This window comes from Benincasa hispida, chromosome 9 (genome assembly GCF_009727055.1).
Source record: "Benincasa hispida cultivar B227 chromosome 9, ASM972705v1, whole genome shotgun sequence".
Taxonomy (NCBI): Eukaryota; Viridiplantae; Streptophyta; class Magnoliopsida; order Cucurbitales; family Cucurbitaceae; genus Benincasa; species Benincasa hispida.
In genome coordinates, this window is record NC_052357.1 from 86126716 (window position 1) to 86146576 (window position 19861).

At 36.7% G+C, this 19861-nt stretch overlaps 1 long non-coding RNA gene and 1 pseudogene across 2 annotated transcripts; both read right to left on the bottom strand.

Moving 5' to 3' along the window:
- Positions 1-950: 950 nt before the first annotated feature.
- On the bottom strand, positions 951-2585 carry LOC120086375 (annotated as a pseudogene).
- Positions 2586-3456: 871 nt separating this feature from the next.
- On the bottom strand, positions 3457-18746 carry LOC120086641. 2 transcript variants are annotated; one of them, XR_005484277.1, is made up of 7 exons: positions 18371-18746; positions 16620-16742; positions 16402-16548; positions 15492-16319; positions 15063-15410; positions 4815-4917; positions 3457-3787 (listed from the first exon to the last, which is right to left on the bottom strand). It is a non-coding gene; the product is annotated as an uncharacterized LOC120086641 (long non-coding RNA). The 2 variants fall into 2 exon arrangements; XR_005484278.1 differs by lacking the exons at positions 3457-3787; positions 4815-4917 and adding an exon at positions 11266-11443.
- Between the last annotated feature and the right edge of the window lie 1115 nt (positions 18747-19861).

A 19861-nucleotide genomic window follows, 5' to 3' on the forward strand; every position in this document is an offset into this window, starting at 1 on the left:
TAGTACAGTAACATTTTTCATAAGATCATAAAAAAAATATGAACCGACCGAACATGTGGCCATTTCCAAAAGAAATCACAAAATATATGTTTTTTTCGATACTTATAATATTCGTGTCATAATACAAACACAAAAATTACATGTCATGACGTATGCAAAAGTTATCATTCTTTTTGACATGACAGTCGATTGTCCATTTGTTATTCAACAGAACTATAAATAAAATACAGGAATGTAGTCAATCTACATGTTTCTTCCTAGTAGACGGAGGTAGTACATCTTTCGTGCATGTTTTGGTACTGCAAGGAAGCAAAGGGTTGACAATCTGGGCAAATCCAAAGGTTTGACAATAAAAAAAATTAGATCTGGATCCAAACGGCAAAGATGGAGAAGATAGAAAGAAATGAAAATATATTGCTTTTTAGATTAAAAAAAAAAAAGAGGAAGTTTTGAGGGATAAAAAAGGGTTTAATAACCATAGGTTTTCTTTAGCTTAACAAATATGAGTAATAAATACCCACCCAACCCAATAACTCATACCCATTTATCAAATACCTCATGTTTTCATTTACGGTAAGCATCTAAGAAACATTTGATAATTATTTGATTTTTTTTTATTTTTTAAAATATGAGTCTATTTGATATCTAATTGATTTTTTTTTTTTTTTGTCATTTTAATTTTTTTTAACATTATACAAGATTGTTATTTTCAACTTCAAAAACATTTTTAAAAACTAAAAACAAATTTTCAAGAATCAAAAACCTAAGTCGGGCGTAAGATTTTTTTTTTTTTTTTTGAAAACAAATTTTTAAATTTTAATTAAATGTAAATGTTTAATTTTTCCTTGAGAAACTCAATATTAATTAGTTAAAATTTCTCACTGTCATAATTAGAAATACTATAAAACAAACACCAAAAGGTGTAGTCCGGTAACATACACATTTCCATGTCAGATCGATAAACTAAATTTCCAAACTTATGAACAGTGATTCATTCCGTTAATTGAGAGAAGGATCAAGCACCTGACCAATGAACACAACAGTTCCATTCACATTTTCTTTAATCACAAACAAAAACGGATGATCTGCAACAAATTTAATCCTCATCGCTTTCTCTTCCACAAGGCAGCATCCCACCATTCTGCACACCGTCACCGCCGCTGCCTCCGTCCCCTCTTCGTCGACGCTTATCACCGCCTTATGAACCATCTTCGAAACAGACAGTTGTCTCCCCGCCGGATCTTCTACCATTCCCGAGAAACCCGACCCGGCCGAAAACACCAAACCCAGCCCTAATTCCCCCATCATATCCTCCAATTCGAAATCCAAACCGAATCTGAACTTGGGAATTTTAAATTCATCTACCTTCACCGGATATGGAGGTACATGGCGATCGATGAATCCAGATTCATCGCAGGCTCTTTCGATCAAAGAAGGCAATCCGTCGCGATCGTTTGGGAGGAAGATGAGCATGGAGAAACGGCGAGGCTTGTGGAAATTTTTGCCGCCGCTTCGGTAAGAGAGGGATGCGACTTTGAAGCCGTCGAAAACAGAGACGGCGTGGAGGGCATAAGCAGAGGTAGTCATGAAAGGAACTTTGCGAGAGGATCCGTCGAGAAGGTGAAAATCTTGGTCCTAGGTTAAGGCCTTGGAGAATTTATCAGACCAAGCAGCTTTGAAGTAGACGGCGTTGGCTAAAATCATTCTGGTTGATTCGTCTACGTCTGTCAAGATTTCGGGAATGAGTCCACGAGTCAATTCTTTAACCCAAGCATTTGCATCTTCCATCACTTCACGCGGCTTTAAGCACAAGCATTGATACAAATTATTAACTAATTAGACCTTTGACAACCAGTATTCAATCAATCGAATTGAAATTTTAGAATATTAATGCTCAGATTTGGAGGAGATGGAACGAAAAAAAGCCCTAACGATTAAAATCGAGTTATAATGATGAAGTTTTATTGGTACCCGTACCTTGTTAACGAAATCGACGAGATTGAGTTTTCCTTGGTAGAGAGTTTCGAGAAGCTTCTGAAACGACGGCTTGACGGGAAGATCATCGGCGATCCAAACACCGTTGGCGGTGGTGACGCAGGGACCGGTATCGGCGGATGTGCCGCGGAAGACGGAGGGGAAAAGCTGAGTAAGGAAGGAGTTGAGTTGATCGATGGATTTGAAGTTGAGAAAGGAAAGCAAATGTTGGAGCATTTGGGCGTCGGATGAAGCTCCATTGGCGAGGAGAGTGAGCATCGTGTAGATTGACAATGGCGAGAAGATGATGTTGTTAGCTTTGTGTTCAGTCTGCAGCAGCTGCTTCAGAAGGCGGAATCCGACGTCGTTTTGATTCTTCGCCAATTCTCGAATAATGTCCATTGTAATGGAAGAAAGAGATGGAAAAGCTTGAGGAGGAAGAGTTCAATGGCGGATATTAGGGTTTTGTTTGAAAGAGGTGGTCACTTTCATATATCTGATTTGGGGCACTTGCTTTGCAATTATTCTTTCTGAGCAGAATATGAAACTCAAACGTATTTGATTTTTTGGAATATGGAAATCTAATGTAAAAGCAAATAAATAATGAAAAGGAGAAGAGAATACCTTGGGAAAACGACAAAGAACTGACCAAAATGTCAATGTAGGATCTTATTCTTTTCAACTGAGACCACAAGTTTTGAAACCCCGCGAGATTCGAACCCTAATCTTTTTTTTATATGCTTACTGTAGGATCATGCGCCATTTTGATAGTGATCGTCAGCCGCAACTTGATAGCTGTCGTCATCAACCGTTATCGCTTAGCCGTCGTCAGTCGCCGTCAACCTTCGTCAACAGCCGGTTGGAACAATGGTTGAGGGTTTTTTGGGATTTCTAACCTATGCCAAAATGACATTGTATCCAATAAGGAAAAGATGGTAGTTTCTACGCCCAAAATGCCACCGTTTTACGTTCTTTATTAATGAATATTAGAACCCAAAATTAATGGTTTAGATGACGGGTTAAAACCGCCATCATATCCAAGCTCTTTGGCACGCCTAATTCCGGCATTTTGATGTCATTAGATGGCAGGCAGTTTAAAACCACGCTACAAGAACATTGACCAAAAAAAAACATTTAATAATACACCTTCGATTGTCAAATTATTTATCGATAATTAAGTGGTCTTTTTCGAAGGTTTTCTATTATTTTTAAAGACTTATCATGTTATTTTCAAAAATTTTAAAACTTTCATAAAAACTTATTTATCAACAATTGTACATCCTTCGAAAATTCTCTTACAAGACCTTTTAGCACATTTATTGACAAATTTCGGAATGTTGTTTTTACTACCTATAGTACCATGAATTACAAAGTATAAGAATGGAATAACAAAAAAAAAGACAACAACATGGATGAAAATAAACTTATATGTCATAAAAATCAAACTACAATCGATCAACTAGAAACAAATTTTTTTCGCATCTCTGTCATCATTTTTTGAAATATATCCTCAAAACGATTTTCTAATTCACTTATTTGATGCCTAAGTGCTTCTACCTCAACCTTTCTTTGTTGTTCAGATTCTTTTCTTTGTCATTCAGATTCTTGAAGCTTCGGACTCATTATGGCGACACTCAAGATTGTGTATTCTAGACGACGATCCAAACAACTCAGAAGGAGTAACACCTACTTCATAACCATGAACACACCCGTGTTTCTCCGGTCCAAATACTCGTATGAAAATCTCATCCTCATTCATGTCAAGTGTACCATCGATTAGTTGAGAAGCATATGATTTAAGTTCCGACTACAACTACAAATTCACGTATTATAATTCAAAACTAACACATATAAATTCAAGTGTTTACAACAAACACATGTCACTTCATGAAAATCTATACATCATCTTGCAACATCAAGGTTTCCATATAATTATCATCGAAATATATTCTATCATTCAAATTAATACAAAAATTTGCACTCAATTACAACAAAATAAACATTGATGATTTAACATAATATATTAACTTTAACACAACTCTTGATTATTAATGGGTGTAATTGTGTTATATAATATAATTGGGTAAGAAATAGAACATCATTCGATTCGATCCAATTTGTAGTATTCTCTATTTCAATTCAAATGTTTTCTAACTAAAGAATGACACATAATAGAAAAGAGAGTGAACAAGAAATTAAAACATAGAAAATATATTTCTGTTTACCAAACAAGATAAAACTAAAAATGTAACAAAATATAAAAAAATTCTACATTTGATAAAATAAAATAAACTAAAAGATACAGAAAATACTTTGTCAGGGTTCAACTTTGATCAATAAGAGAAGAATAAATTAACCCTTCTCTTATAATTGAAGAAGTTATCCACAATTACTAAAAAAAAAGCAGTCAACAAGAAATGCATTCAATATTCTGTACAAAGCTAACAAATTAATATAATTTAATAAAATAATATAAAAAAAAAAAGTAAACTAAAAAAGAGAGAGAATGACTTTGACAAAGTTTCAAATTAAATTAAGTGTTTCAATATTCTGTACGAAGCTAGCTCTCTCTCCCTTTCTCTCTCTCTCTCCTTTTGAAAAGAAAGAATTTCTTCGAAGAGAGTTTTTAATCATTCTATAAAGATATCACATGTTTCTTCTCCAAAACTCATAAACATGCTTCAATTTACTTTTTCTCTTTTTTTTTCCCTCACATCATATTCTGACTAGGAAGATGATGGATAACTTCTAAAATGAGATTCACATTACATTACTTTGTGAAATATGCTAGGCTTCCAAGATAGAAGGGAGTCGAAATAAATAAGAGATATAGTACTTACGAGGTGGAGAAATGCCACATTTGAAGCATTCAAAAAATCGATCGCTATCCTCCTTCACGGTTGATGCCATTTTCTCTTACTTGGTCATCGAAATTGGAAGTGACTGTGGATCCAAATACAAACAATAAACGAACAAATCCAAACAATCAATAATTCAAAATCCAGATCCAAAGGCAAATGAAATTGTAGAGTTTATTGAACAACAAAAATCGTCTAAGTCCATACTTCATGATGAAACTCGAAAGGCAAAAGAAAGAAATTGTCACCACACTATTGAGGACAATTGAACAATGCAATCGAACAGCCTCGACAATCGAGTTAGAGATGAACAGATGAAGGAAATTCAACCAGAGAGGAAGGAAATTCAGCCCTAGGAGACGAAGTGAGAATTACCCTTTAGAAGGATTTTTTTTCTTTTCTAAATTAGAAAATATAAAAATATAATGGGGGTAGTAGTATGGAGAAACACTAAGCAAGGGTGCATCATTGACTCCACCATGGAGGCTGAGTATGTAGCGGTTTGTGAAGTTGCTAAGGAAGCTGTTTGGCTCAGGAAATTCTTGATTGATCTAGAAGTTGTTCCAGATATGTCTAAGCTCAAAGCAACTAGAAATAGAGCCATTTTGGTGATTATCTCTTTTGTCGAAAATCCTCATTGTTAATTCATGAAACCAAATCTTCATTTAGTTGGCCTCAAATACTCAAATCTTCCTTGCTATCCGATCAAGTTGAGATGACAAGCTTCTCCAAAATTAAAAATTGTGGGTGAATGATGAAAACAATGTATATGAAATTGCAAAATATAAAAGAAGAATCATAGTAAAATATTGAACAAAGGAAGAAAAAAATGAGTATGTGAAGATTTTGATAAAAGATAATATATATATATATATATTTTAAAGAATGTGGTTGTTGATAAAATATATATTAAACTTAAAAATAGATATTACTTTCAAAGGTTAATTAATTACCTTCAATAGAGGATAACATATTTTCGAAGGTTATTTAGACTTCTTTAATAAAGAATAATATATTTTTCAAATGTTTTAAATGTTCTTTGATAAATTTAACATCTTTTTCAAAATTTTTTAATAACATTCAATAAATAGTAGATAATTTTCAAAGGTTTTTTAAACTTCTTGGATAATATAACATTCAATAAATAATATATTTTTCAAAGGTTTTCAATAACCTTCGATAAAGAGTAGATAATTTTCAAAGGTTTTGAATGTCCTTTGATAAATATAAAATCTTTTTTAAATGTTTTCAATAACTTTAAGAGTAAGATAATTTTCAAACGTTTTTTAACTCCTTTGATAAATATAACATCTTTCTCAAAGGTTTTCAATAACCTTTGATAAAGAGTGGATAATTTTCAAAAGTTTTGAAAACTACTTTGATAAATATGATATCTTTTTCAAAGGTTTTTAATAACCTTCGATAAAGAGTATATAATTTTCAGAGGTTTTTTAAACTTTTTGACAAATATGATATCTTTTTCAAAGGTTTTCAATAACCTTCGATAAAGAGTGGATAATTTTCAAAGGTTTTTTAAAAGCATTTGATAAATATAATATCTTTCTCAAAGGTTTTTAATAACCTTCTATAAAGAGTAGATAATTTTTAAACTCCTTTGATAAATATAATATCTTTCTCAAATGTTTTTTTTAAGGTCCTATGATAAATATAATATTTTTCTCAAAGAGTTTTCAATAACCTTTAATAAAGACCAAATATTTTTTAAAGACTTTTAAATCTCTCTGATTAATGTAACATTTTTCAAAAGGTTTTTATATCCTTCGATAAAAGATGATCGAAGTAGGCCTTTCTTTTTGTAGTGCCACCATCTAACATTATGTTAGTATTGGGTTGATGCCCTAAATCTCGTAGGGTCCTATAGTTTGTAAACATTATTAAACAAAATCATTGTGTATTTAATAAAATATATGATATTTTATTCAAACTCATTGTCTATTTAATAAAATATGTGATATTTTAGTTGCATGAACCACAAACCAATAAACTAACATCCAAGGTTTGTAGTAGATGGATAAAGCTGGGTACTTTATTCTGGTAACACTACGAGTATAGCTCGCTTTGTAGGTGTTATAATTGTTGTAAAGTGCTATAAATGATTTTATCCTGATCATTCATGTATAGACATGTGAGCAGGGATATTCAATACAAAGGAATTTGTATAAGACCGGACCATGAAATGTTTAGTCTCATTATATAACGTCGTTCATATTAGAGACTTACATTTCACTAGGATGACCATAGTAACTTGACCTAAATCCTGAGTGAGTTGTGAACTCCTGCCTATGAGGATGGTCCTTTGATTTGTATAGGTGATAGTGGCTAGATCGTCAACTCAACAAGCATACCATTCTGAGGATTCATCTGATTGAGGAGTTGGGAACACAGCTACATAAGAAGGAATTTATTCCTTCCCCGAGGTCGGGGTAAGTAGAGAAATGGTTTTCTCTGATTCTGGGTCTTGAACAATGTGGCGCCACACCCTCTTCTAGCCCGAGAAGGGTTTAGTGATAGTTGGACTATGATTTATTGTTCAATAAAGGGACCAGTGGTACTTAAGGAGTTAGATGTAACTATAGGAGCAAAACAGTAATTTTGGCCTAGTTGTAGTTACGAGCAATTTGTGAAGGTCATCGTAATGTTGATTGGTTATATCCAATGGACACAGAAATACATTTATAGTGCGCAGAGTGTAGTTGTCGGTCTTTAGTGGGATGCCCGATAGTTAACAGATGGTGAATAATTTAATTAAATATTTTAATTAATTATTCATGTACCGTTGGAGCTTCAAGCTACAGGTCTATGAGGTCCCCTTGGTAACTCAATAGGATTAATTGAGAATCAGTTTTTGGATTAATTTGAATTGTTCAAATTAGTAGAGGGATTTAATTATATAGGATATAATTAAGTTGTTTTAATTATATGTGATATAATTATTATAATGTATTTGATCCATTATAATTTAATCCAAAATTAATTCTCAATTAAATCCCTGTTAAGCTACAGAGGAGACCTTATGGACTTGTAGATTGAACTTCAACGGTACTCAGATAATTAATTAAACTCTTTAATTAAATTACCCAACATTAGTTAACTACCGATCACTCCACTAAAAACCAACAACTGCACTCTTCACACTACAAATAAATTTCTATGTCCATTGGATATAACCAATCAATAGGTGATGACCCTTCACAAATTGCTCGTAAGTATGTTGGGCCAAAATTATCGTTTTGCCCCTGTAGTTACATCTAACTCCTTAAGTACCACTAATTCCTCTAATAAACAATAAGTCATAGTCCCACTATGACCAAGTCCCTCTCGGGCCAGGAGAAGATGTGGCCACTTTGTTCAAGACCCAGAATCAGCCCTTAAGGGAGCAATTTATCTACTTACCCTTACATCGGGGAAGGTGTGAATTCCGTTTTGTGTAGTTGTGTTCTCAGCTCCCCAGTCAAACAAATCCCCAAAATGGTAGGCTTGTTGAATTGGCAATTTGGCCACTCTCACCCATACAAATCAAAGGACTGCCTTCATGAGTAGGAGTTCACAACTCATTCAAGATTCAGCTCATGTCACCTATGGTCATCATAGTGAAATGTAAGTCTCTATTATTAACGGTGTTATATAAAAAGACTAATCATTTCGTGATCCGGTCTTATACAAACTCTTTGTATAGGATACCCCTGCTCACATGTCTCCACATGAATGATCAAGATCAGATCATTTGTAGCACTTTACAACACTTGTAACACCTACAAAGTGGGTCATATCCATAATGTCACTAGGATAAGGTACCCAACCTTATCCAGTTACTATAAACCGTTTAGGTTATTATTTATGTTGGGGTTTGTGCCCTAAAGTCTTATGTCCCGTAGTTTGTAAACAACTTTGTAAGAACACTTGTGATGTATAATATATATAATATTTACTTCACTTCTTGATTTTGCACATTTAGATGTTTTTATTTTTCCACAACCAATAAACTTAATATCCCTGGTTGTCTTTATGTAACTTAAGCATGTATATAATGACATACAAGTGGATCATGTCTTAAGTGATATCCAAAATGGTCTGTAGTATATGGATATATGAGGGAAACCTTATCCTGGTAACGCTATGAATGCGGCCCGCTTTGTGGAATAGTTCCAAGTGTTGTGACTTGTCACAGATGGTCTGATCCTGATCATTCGTGTAGGGGACATGTGAGTGGGGGCTTCCTATACAAAGAGTTTGTATAAGACCTGACCACGAAGTGTTAACGTCTCGTGATATAATGTCGTTCATGACAGAGACTTCACTTCACTAGAATGAACATAGGTAACATGACCTCAATCCTGAGTGAGTTGGGAACTTCTGTCATTGAGGGCAGTCCTTTGATTTGCATGGGTGCGAGTGGCCAGTTTGCCAACTCAAACCTATCACTTTGAAGATTCGTCTGATTTGGGAGTTGGGAACTCAACTACACGAGATGGAGTCACTCCTTCCCTGATGCAAGGGCTGATTCTAGGGCTTGAACGATGTGGCGCCACATACCTTCTCTTGGCCCGAAAGGTGTTCACACATAGCTGGACTATGTTGTATTGTTCATTAGAGGGATCAGTAGTATTTAAGGAGTAAGATGTAACTATAGGGGCAAAATGGTAAATTGGCCCAGCTGTACTTACGAGCATCTGTGAAGGTTATCGCACTCATGATTGGCTATATCCGATGGACACAGAAATATATCTATGGTAAGAAGAGCTCAGCTGTCGGTCTTTAGTGGAATATCTGACAGTTAACGGATGGTGGATCTCGTGGCTAAAGAGTTTAGTCAGCTATTCACGTATCGTTGGAGCTTCAAGCCATAAGTCCACAAGGTCCCTTAGTAGCTTGGATACAAGTTGAGAGTCAGTTTTTGGGTTAGTTTGAAATGTTCAAATTGATAAGAGAGAGTTCGATTATATATGATATAATTTAACTAGTTAATTATATATGATATAATTAACTATATGTATGAGATACATTAATTTGAAGGAAATTAGATATAAATATGATCTATATCTAGTGGAGGAAAATACTATAATTAATATATGATATTAATTTATATGTTATAAATATTATGAGATCACATTCATTGAACGGTTAAAAGGGAAATGGGACAGCGTCTCTTCTGTTTTGATAACGAATGAGTGAGTTGAAAGATCACTTTGAGACGCATAAATAACTCACGGTGTGTTAAGCATGAGATGCGCGGACATGTGTTAAAGAATGTGTCATCGCTTAGAAAATCAGTGCCTATACGATAGTGCATGAACGATCGCTTACCTTTATGATATTTCTAAGCGATCGCTTACCGATTACACCCTCGCGTGCTATTTACTAAATGATCGTTTACCTTTTAATATGATCTTCTTCCAAGAATGTAGTATTTTTCGATATAAACACTTTATCTTCTTGGGGATCATAAAAAAATCCTCCTTTTGTTTCTTTTGGGTATCCTATAAAGAGGCATAATTTCGAACGTGTTTCCAGTTTCTTAGGATTTTGTAGCAACACGTGTGCTGGACATCCCCAGATCCAGAAATGACGTAAACTTCTTTTGCGTCCTTCCCATAACTCATGCGGTGTTTCTAAAACACCTTTTGAGGGAATGACGTTCAGAATATATATCACAGTCTGTACTACGTACCCTCAAAAGGATTGAGGTAACTAAGCGTAACTCCTCATTAATCGGACCATGTCCAACAAGGTTCGATTTCTCCTTTCTGTAACACCGTTTTGTTATGGTGTTCTAGGTGCTATAAGTCGGGATTGAATTATATGATCTACTAAATAGTTATGGAATTGTAAGTCCATATACTCACCACCTCGATCAGATCAAAGTATTTTAATTCTCTTACCAAACAAGTTTTCTGTTTCGGTCTTCTTTGAACTTTTCAAGAGTTTCAGACTTATAACTCATTAAGTAAATATAGCCATATCTAGAGTAATCATCAATGAAATTGACAAAATACTGATATCCACCTCATGCTTTTACATTTATCGGACCACAGAAGTCTGAATGTATAAGTTCAAGAGGTTCTTTGACACGAAGACCTTTTTCAAAAAGAGATCTTTTAGTTAATTTCCCTCAAGACATGATTCATATGGAGGTAAAAAACTATCTTCTAACTGACTTAGATGACCGTTTTTAATCAATCTCTCAATCCTGTTGAGATTAATGTGACCAAGTCTGAGGTGCCAATGATAGGCATTAGGAGAAATTTTTCGTCTTTTATTTTGATTCTCAACTGTTTTAAACATCTATATATTTATAATGGCTTTTGCTTCATTTGGTTTTAATATATACAAGTTATTTTTGAGTCTTGCAGAATAAATATGAACACTTCTTGAAAAAACAAACGCTTCATTAAATTAAAAAGATACTCTGTAGATATTTTCTAGCAGATAGGAAATGGAGATTAAGTTATCTTAAATACATAATATACATTCTTAAGTAAGATGAAAGATTCTCCAAAAAATAGCTTGACATTTCCCACTGCTTACGCCGAAATGACTTCTCCTGTTCCCATCTTGAAAGTCATTTCTTGTTCAATCCCATAACTAGTTTCCTGTAGAAAAGTGCAAACATGATTAGCGACGCCCAAATCTAATATCCAAGTTAAGTGAGAATTCTCCACTAGACATGTTTCAACTACTAGTAAATCTGATTTACGTTGGTTTTCCTTTTCTGCTTTCTTTTTAGCTAAATACTTTAGGCAGTTACGTTTTAGTGCCCATCCTCTCCGCAATGGAAATATTTTCCTTTGGGACCTTTATTTTTCTTTGCAGTGGGTTTTTTTATTCCCTTTTCCCTTCTTCTTCATTTGAACACTTTTGTCTTTTGAAGATGACGAAATTAACTTCTCTTTATCAGTGGGTTTCATTCCTGACGAAGAACCCTTGAGAAACTTTTTTGGCCGTGACATAACATTTACTTCACTTTCTTTAAGTTTCTGTTGAGTTTTAATGTCCTAAAACTCGCAGTTTGTAAAATGATAAACATTTTCTATAATCAATAAACTTATTATTGATTTTATAAATTGCATGAAAGTTTAAGTCCAATAAACTAAGACTCATGACTATTATATGAGTACTTGAAATTTATGTGGAGACATAAGAGTGGATCAGGTTCGAGTAAATAGTCAAAATGATCTATGGTACATGAATAAAGTTGAGTACCTTATTTTGGTAACACCATTGGATATGGCCTACTCTGTAGTTGTTACAAAGAGTTGTAAAGTGCTACATACAATGTGATCCTAATTCGTACATGTTATGACATGAAGAGTGGGGGCGTCCTATGCAATGAGTTTGCATAAGATCGGACTAAGAAGCCCATTCCTTTGATGGAAGAAGGAGAGTTTAAACCAGAGAAGGATCACACCCGCAAGGATGAGGGGGACTCAAAAATGACGAATGGCAAAAAGGGGCGAGGTTCGGCCACAGGGGAAGGTAAGTCTTCTAAGTCCACACCTCCTAAGCCCTGTTTCATTTGTAATGGGCCACATTGGACAAGAGACTGCCCGAGCAAGAACACCCTTAGTGCTATTATAGAACAATAACGGGACAAGGCTGAAGAGTCCACGGCATACATGGGCTCGCTACAGTGCATAACGGCCATTTTCGAGGCTCTTGCTGATAAGAAGTAGGACAAAGGCCTATTATTGCAGATGCCACAATAAATGGGAAGGACGCAATCGTGATGTTGGATACCGAAGCTACGCACAATTTCATGGATGTGTAAGAAGCTCAGAGACTTGGCTTAAAATATACAAGGGACGGAGCATCAATCAAAGCCGTCAACTCCAAGGCCAAGCAAGTAAAAGGGATAGCCTGGGGAGTCAAGATGAAGATTGGTGATTGGCATGGTGAGCTAAACTTTACAATTGTGTCTATGGATGATCATAAGACAATACTTGGTCTAGCCTTCTTTAGGAAAGTCGATGCCTTATTAGCCCTATCCCGCGATGCTCTCTTGGTGCTTGAGGATCACAATATCCGAATGATCTCCCTAAAGAGCATGGAGAAACCTGAGTCCCAGGAAATGATAGCCATGCAAGTGATTAGGAGACAGCACCGCAAGAGAAGAAGCTCAATGGGGACGTTGCGAAATCAAGTGGGGGAGGGTGTCACACCCCATGAAAATGGCTTTTCAAATCACGGCAATACAAGGCCCAAGGCTCCTTTAGCACCACCAAGAAGGAGTCATGACCCATCGGAAGGCCTCCCCAAGTCGCCACACATGGCCCTGTCTCTTATACACATCTAGATGTGTATAAGAGACAGCTCCAATCCCGTTCGAGGGAAAATGGTTTTAGAAAACGGGTTTAGAGAAAAGGTTTTCGTAAGAAGATTTGAGAGTGTGTATAAAGAAAGAAAGATTGTAGTAGACTAGAAAGCAATAAGCAACAACAACGGCTTTATAGAGTACTACTCCGGGTATGAGGAAATGATGGTTAGTCTTATCCCCATATAGTGCATTCTGAACAAAAAGCCAACTGGCACCCTTGCATATGCAAAAGGGCGAGTGGTCACTTACAATGAAAATGCAAAGAAAGCAAGCTAACTAAACTAATACAATATAGGATACGAAAGTAAGCTAGAAGGGGGTTGGATTGGGCATGCGGCCATGGGCAACAGGCCCTGGACAAGCATGACCGTTACACCCAACATGCCGACATGCCAGGACATAAGCAGGCAAAGGCATGCCAAGGCAAGTGCATGCTTGGACAAGCATTTAGCCAAGTGCCTAATGCAGCAGACACGTGCATGGCCATCAGTGTAAGCGTGCCCGTGGCCAGGCACGTAGACGTGCGCGCGGCCAAGCGCACGTGCACATTGCCCAGGTGCACGGTCGAAGGCTCAACGTGCACACCACAGCATGAGCGTGGCAGCACGCGCACAACACCCAGTTGGGCAACTCCGCAAGCATGCAATGGACGTACACGCCTCCCTGCGCGTGTAACCCAGTGACAGACGCCTCCAGACGATGCCAGGCGACCCTAGAGCACTCCAGACTGCTCGAGAAGCTACTGGAAGTCTCTACACAGGGCCAGGCAAACCTAGACGATGCTGGACAAGGCCAGCGCCCCTCATGAACGTCCGAGATACGTCTGAAAGGACCAAGACAGTGCCATACGGTGCTAGAATGTGTTGGACAGTCCCGGTGACCTCTAGAAGACCCAAGAAGGTGCAGGAACATCCTGGATAGTATCGGATGACTCTAGACCATGCTGGAAGACCCCAACACCCAGTCCAAATGTACATACACTAGAATACTCTACAAGAGTTTAGAATAGACTAGAAGTGTCTAGAACATTCATGTATGTACTTGGTAGACTCTAGAATTTCCTTGGATTAAGATGTATCTAAGACACATGGCAATTAATACCATGTTTTTAAATATGATTTAAATATTAAATTCATGAATAAGGATTCATGATGGTGGAATTAGTGTTAAATTAATTTAATATTTAATATTGAATTAATTAGAATTAATTAAAATTTTTAATTATTTATTTATTATTGATTTTATTAGAAAATTAATTAATGAATTAATTTTGTAAAATTAACCAAAAGTGGGATTTCTCCACTTTCAAACCAAGTTGCTCACACATTCTCCACCATTTTCATTGAGTCAATCTTCCAAGCATGAGATGCAATTCATGCAACAATTCTTTTTTCATGAAAGTCATGCAATAAATAGAGAAGATTGAAGTGGAAATCGGGCATGCATTTGTGATAGTTTTTGCTAAAAAAATTGAGGTTAAAAAGGTCTTCTTCCATGGTGATGCAGTGACTTCTTCTCCAAATTTTCTTAATCTAAGCTTATTTTGAGTCCCACAACTCAATCTAAGGCACCAAAAGGATAGTAGGGAAGGCCTTAAGGTAGTTCACAAGCAGATTTGGAGGAGATTTGTAGCTGGAATCAAGATTCAAGTGTTTCTTCAAAGTTATGTTATGAAACCTCTTTTATTAGTTTATGAGCATGCTTAATTTAAAACTAAAATTAATGAATTAGAATGCTTGTTGATCTTTTTACTTCCGCTATGTGTTTTCTAACTCTAACATTTATCTTTTACAAATGGAAGAAGGATATTTTGAGGTAACATCTAGAACAAGATATATGTTAGGAGAGCGGAGTTCAGTGTATGTAATTGGTAAAAAGGACAAGGATCGTAAACTTACGTCACACTTAACTCATGAACTTGGTTCGGTCGACTCCTAGAAAAAGAACTTGGACAATGGCCGAAATTCATTTTCTCGAACCTCATTGTCCGTATTATTATCAGCAATTCAGTTCATCATTTTCGTGAATACAGCATGTGGAACCTCATGCTCCAAGGAGTACTGGATCGTCGCTTTAAACAGTGTTGTAGGTACCCCAGGGAGAGGGTACTTAATATCCGAACAATTCAAAATAAGTTGAACCTCAATTTTCTTCTGTTTTTTTATTTTCTTCTTTGGTTCGACTAGAGGTGTGTATTTGTCAACAGTCTTTCTCTTACGTGTTGTTTTTCGACTCTCAACCATAACCTACAGAAATATAACAAAATGGTGAACATATCAAATAACAAATATGAAGAAAGAGATTTTCGAATCACATAATAATCATACCTGTGAATCAAGATGTATAGTGTCAGAGTGTTCCTCAGAAGGTGAAACCTCATACTCCTCAGGCTGTACAGAAGAATCGAGATGTATAGTGTCAGGTGAGGTAGGTAGAGGTGGGGTAAGCAACCTAGGTACAGGTGGGATAGGTGACCTAGTTGCAGGTGGGGTAGATGACCTAGGTAAAGGCTCAATAGGTGACCTAGGTACAGGTTGGGTGGTTGACCGAGATAGAGGCGGGCTGGGTGACATCGTGGCATCGTGGCCTGTCTATGGAATATGGGACCTCGTCACCTCAAACACCGTGGAACCCTTCATAGACTATAATAGAGACAAAATGGTTGACAATTGTGCTTTGATGTCTTTTGTGTCAATTTCCACCTTCGTTACACAATCATCCAAGCCCGATATTGAGCTGTCAATACTCCACAGGTACGAATATACAAGAGGATCAATATTGGCTCCCTCCTTGTGACCCGGAACCTCAGGCTCAGAATGGTCCTTCTCGAGGACAGAATGCTCCTCCTCAAGCTCAAGACGTACGTCACCCATCAACACATCATGAAACATATCCTCGCTGGGGGTGTAAGTAGATTGGTGGATGTTCATGTCCGTATCAGATTCTTTGTCCCTTACTCCACCTTCTGAATTATCCTACTCATCACCTTCCCTACCTTCAGAACTATCGTCTGAACTACTGCCACTCTCTGAACTACTAGAGCTCCCTGGACTCTCGATGTCAGAATGTACTTATCTTACAAGCCGTCTATCAATTGGGGTGTCCCGAAACTCCTTCTCAGCATCGGACATGACAAGACCCTGTTTGACTTTTGTCTGCATTAAGGATCCAACCCAGTAAGATGGTTAGTGTACATTTAACAACCGAATAAACACACTGTGGCTAGATTACACTTACATTTTGAGACTCAAAAACGTCTCTCTCGAGTACTTTGAATGACACCAAGTGGGTTCATGACCACCGTAATATACGAGGCACAGCTACCTTGCTCTTTCGAGTGGCGACGTTCCCTGCTATTGATGATAGGATCTTGTATGTCCACACCTAAATATGAAATAACTCGTATTTATAACTATGTTAATGTTAAACCAAAGATAAAGTTAAGTAACATCTACCTGGAATGCTTTGGGAAATCCACGGAGCAAGCACTTCACAACATAATTTTTATTTCTCCTCACCTTCTCCTTGTATAAACCAACTTTATCATTCAGTGCAGTCTTGAGGCCGTCAAGTGTCCTCTGCCAAATAATTATACCCCAATCAAGACTGTTGTAATAGTCTATATTTTTAAGATCTTCAAAAAGAGTATGATCGATAACACTCATTTTCTTGTTCTTACCTATCATTGCAATCTCTATGTACTATACTAGGGTGATTTTAAAAGCATCATCTTCGTTTTCAAATACCAAATTCTTGTATTCTTCTTTCAGTAAATTCAGGTGGAATGCGTCTGAGGTTGACCGATTACCAAAGTACTTCGTCGCAAGTTATTGTGAGGACTCCTCACTCCGTATAACTCGCGTAGGGGATCGCCACAAACCAGTGATCAATAAAAAAATAATCCTTTGAAAATGTGACGACCTTTCCTCTGACAAGGAAACTAATCGAGTTTGCTCCCTACTTCTTTACTTCCCTCAATAACATATGGTGGATAAGTGGGTTGTTGAATACAAGTTCAACGTCTACAAATCGCCCAAAAATTGTTCTCTTGAACATCTCTAACTGCCTTCTGGTAAGCTTCTCTTTCACAATCTTGTTAGCATTCGCAATATGGGCCAAGCTCGTTACTTGCCCGAAAAACCTTTTAAAGCTTTTGACATCTTGAATTACTCTTGCATTGTATGAACATTCAATTTATCAGTTAACAAGTTCGTACTTAAAAAAAATCACTAACTATTAAAGTCTCGCTCTCGCCAATCTCGCTTAACTCGCTTATCTCGCTCTCACCAATCTTGCTTATCTCGCTCTCGTCAATCTCGCTCATCTCACTCTCGCCAATCTCACTTATCTTACTCTTGCCCATCTCGCTCTCGCAAAACTCGCTCTCTACCTTGTCTGTCTCTAACTATACCTTCTTCGTCCTCAGCCAATGCAAAACACATCAAAACCTAAAATAAAAAACAAACGCAAGCGATTACACCCCAAAATCCACCTAACAAACGAAACCAACCTAAATAGAAAAAACTAAAAACTTGGCAAACGAAACCAACCTAAACAGATGCAACACCACATGCAAGACAAAAATTAAATTCACTTACCCAAGTACTTCGATTACGACAATAGATGGATGATGGTTTTGCAAAGCGAGATTGAATGACATTACACGAGAATCTTGAGCGATTGGGACGACCGTTGCATTTGAGCGCACAAGTATCGTATAAACTATAGGGGTATTTTTGTAATCTTATATCGTGATGACATCAACAATTGACCGTTTTTTATAAAATTAGGTCATTTGGCATTATGGGCCGAAATATTAGGTCATCGGCCCAAATTTTCCTAGAAACATGCTTTTAGTGTATTCACAGTTTTAACATCAACTTGGGATTCAAGGACAAACCGGTAGTAAATCACTTACATCAAATTTAAACCTAAGTAAAATAGCAATTCAAAGCCTTCTTTATCTTTGAGTAAAATTCTTGAATCAAACCCTAAACATTAGCCAATTTTAAATTCCATATTAGGGTCAAATTTTAATCACCATAACTAATCTAAAAAATTTAAATCTTCAATTAACTTACCCAAATCTGTGCATTAATTTTCCCTTCAATACCTCAAATCTACATTCAAACATGGTAGATAATCGGATTTTTAGACCAACCCTTAATGGGTTTCCAAGAACACCCAAAATACACCAAAAACTTACCCAAATTCCAAGATTCCAGTGACCAAAAACTGCACGGCAAAACAGAGACAAGTGCAGCGGAACAGTTCAAGATTTGAATGACGACCAACGTGACTGGGATCAAAAAAATCGACCGACGGCTGGGCGTGGCATGCTAGGCTGGCCAACGAAAGCAGAACTCGGAGGGAGGGACTATCGGCGCGGACGACTACGAACTGGCGTGGCAAGGCGATCGTCAGTGTCAGCATGATGTGTTGGGGTTGGCAACGTCAAAGCTAGGGCTAAACGACAATCGATGGAAGAAGGGAAAAACGTTGCGTATGCGGAACGTAAGGAGAGGGAGCATCTTTTCAATTTACATTTTTTTTCTTTTTTCTTTTTCCTCTTGATAACTAATTTTAAAACCTAATATATGTGTGTATGTATAGATAAAACCCTTAAATCGAAGGGTTTTTTTTTTTTTTTTACGAATGACCTCATTTTGGAGGCCCAAATTAAAATGGCCTCCAGTAGAGAAAGTAATGGAAAATGGTCTTCTACTTATGTCATAAGCATATGATTTTACCGATTCACCCCAGAGATGCACCCCTCGCACTTGCCAATATGAATTTATTTGATCCTTGATGGCTCGTCACACGTTCCTTGATGCACGGTCACTCGATACCCAACTTCATGGTCACTTGATACGACTGCAATCGACACGTGTATACTCAATCATATCAACATCATACTTGATGCTCGATTATTTTGAATTCAAAACCCGTTTGAAGGTGTTTGAAGTCCATTATTTCACCACTTCCACGAGCTCAGACTATTCTCTCTGTTCATCTGATTGTATATCCTTCGACGACAACACCTCTACATTCGAAACTCCACTATCTCTACATCAGGTAACATTCTTCTCCTTGTTTGTAGTTTAACTCAACTATCATCAGGTAACATTCTTCTCATTTTTTGTATTTTGGCATCATTCACCCAAAACTCAACTATTTTTGTATCATGTTCCTCAATATGCACTTGCATGTTGATCGATACTCGATCGACATAGTTTTCATTTCTATTTTCATATCTTGCATGTTTGGCTGGACTTCGAGTTTGTTTCATTTTAGTTTTCAATTTTTTGTTATTTTGGACCGCCTAGAGTTTAGGGTTTGAGTTGGATAATGCATGAAGGTAGAAAATTAAACCGAATGCTCAACAATCAACCATCTAGTCACTTGTAATGTAGCAAGTAAGAGACACGATGTTGCATGTATCGAGTATCGAGAAATCGAGTATCTTGTATCGTGCATTGAGGAACATGCATTGTGTATCGAGTATTGAACAGAATTCTTATTTTTCTCTGTTTTTTGTTATTCTGTGCAATATGGTTAGACAATTCAAGATTCCTCCCCATGATCATTTCCCAGGCCAAGCGATCAGTCTATCCTCTCACATTAGGACGGCTAACAATATTGTGAAAGAGAAGCTTACTCCCACTCAGCTTACCCTCTTCAGGAAGATTGTATTTGG